The following is a 2,144-nucleotide window of genomic DNA, read 5'->3' as shown; positions in this document are numbered from 1 at the left end:
CGTAGATATGAATCGTCACCTTGCGGGGGAAGATAAGGTGCTGATGCAGACTCTACGTGTAGCCATCTTGCCTCGTCATGAGAGTGTGGATGTGGTGCCATTGTTGGCTCTGTGAATCGCTGTCCAGGCTCGTCTTGAGAAAATGGTTGTGATGCCAAGGTTAGCCGAGTACTTAGCTGAACAGGCTCATCCTGGGAGAGTACATGTGGCGGCGCTGGGGGCTCTGTGTATAGCTGGTTAGTGTCATCCTGAGTGAGAAGGTGCGGAGGCGGGTTGGATAATACGTTTAGCGGCTCAGTTTCGGTAAGAGCGTATTCTTCCAGCGCGGCGGTTGAATGCTCCTTGGACTGCTGAGCGACATATTCTCTGGTCCGTTCCAGTAGGTTAAAGGGATTCTCATCGAGTTGAATCTTCCTGCTACCTCGCTCACTACCGTTGATGCTAGCCGCTGCTTCTAGAGCCTCTGCTTTGGCATCAGCCGCAGCCACGTTTTTCTCTAGTGATAGCTTCATCATGCGTGCCTCTAATTGTGCCTTTTCCATTTTCAGAATCATTTCTTTATCTGTGAAGGAAAGGAGTACTTTTGCTGCCTCGGCTTCGGCGCGGGCCATGGCAGCAGCATTGCCAGAGGACGTTTTTGTAGAACATGATTTGTAAGATTTAGACTTCAGTGACTGTTCTTTTTGTCCATCCATAGTCTGAGTTTGGCGTTTAACTTTGTTACCTTCTGCGATGAAGATGTTGTTTCACTATCCTGCCCTCCAAATATGTTGAATATCCGAAGACAGTAAGCTCAACCACTTTCACTCATCAAGACTCTGAAGGCCAGGTTGAAGGTTGACTCCAGGTTTAATAACAAGGGAAAGGGTGAAACTGGGAGAATACAAACCACATTGTATAATCAGTCATACGAACTAAATGAATTAAATCGATATGAAATCTCAATCATGCTTTTATCCTATTGTCTAACATCACAGAAAACTATAATTTCAGAACTCAAAAGATCTATTTTGATCCATAATAAGATACATACCAACGATGCCTTGTATAACACAAAATGTAGGTAGTAGTTTTGCCGAACTGCAGGAGAGAATAGAACAAGCGGGGTTCTCTTTCAACACTGTGCTGAAACCTGCGCTTACTTCCTGATTCTAGTCACGTGACCTACTCTGTCTTAACACTGATCACAGACTACAAAGACAATGAAAGACATGACAGTGTGGACACACACACACAATCCAATCGATGACAATAAATTGTAAATTAAGTGTTTTAGACCCCGATGTGTGAGCCACATTTTGAGTAACAAAACGTCAGATGAAGGCCTGATAAAGAATACATTGAAGAACAAAACAGGACTGAATGACATTCCATGAGGCACATTTAACATGTGCGGCTTTCTTTGAGAGTGACTTTCGTTTGTTTTTGGTGCCATGTTTTTTTCCCCCCTTTGTTTGTATTTTTTAATTGTTACCATGCAGAGAGGAGACATGAGTGGAGCTGATTCGTGGCTTTTTATAAATAACTCAAACTGGATATGAGGGCACAATAAAACAGCTCAGCATTGCAGCTGATACTTTTCCTGCAGGCTTTGTCACATCCGTGCAAAAATGTTGGAAGCTGCTGCACTCTTGTGGACGATATAGTGATGTACCGTGCTGTGTTTAGAACCAGGATGCATCTGACCAGATGCACGAGCATCATAAAGTCATGCTAATTATAACTCCAGATATACTCCAGTGTCCTAAGCTACAGAACAACATCGCGGTAAAATCTTGAAGCTGTCAACTGGACACATTATTGTTTTTTCTTGTTATTGTGATAAAGGTACGGCATAAATTGTCCAGCAGTCTTGAAGGTCTTGAATCCACACAAAATGCAAATCACCCATCACTTCCACTCCAACTTGATTTATATGCTAAACAAGTGAAGCTGCTTTTTGCCTTTTGCTCCCCCTTGACGCGTCATCTTGTTCCAGCAAATTATATGACGGGAAAAAAGTATGACAGGCCAGGCGGTGCATGGCGGGAGAGAGGGGTGCTGTAATGTGCAATAAAAGTGTCATTTTTCACCTCCTCTATAAACAGCTCCTAATGTTGAGATGAGCCATTGCCTATTAAGGGCTACATCCAGCCGGTGACATC

General features: G+C 43.6%; 1 long non-coding RNA gene across 1 annotated transcript; it reads right to left on the bottom strand.

The window, feature by feature from the left end:
- Positions 1-830: 830 nt before the first annotated feature.
- Positions 831-1,367, bottom strand: LOC119118253. Its single transcript, XR_005096679.1, has 2 exons — positions 1,034-1,367; positions 831-873 (listed from the first exon to the last, which is right to left on the bottom strand). It is a non-coding gene; the product is annotated as an uncharacterized LOC119118253 (long non-coding RNA).
- Between the last annotated feature and the right edge of the window lie 777 nt (positions 1,368-2,144).

Source organism: Syngnathus acus, chromosome 24 (genome assembly GCF_901709675.1).
Source record: "Syngnathus acus chromosome 24, fSynAcu1.2, whole genome shotgun sequence".
Lineage (NCBI taxonomy): Eukaryota > Metazoa > Chordata > Actinopteri > Syngnathiformes > Syngnathidae > Syngnathus > Syngnathus acus.
This window is presented reverse-complemented; position numbering and strand designations above follow the sequence as displayed.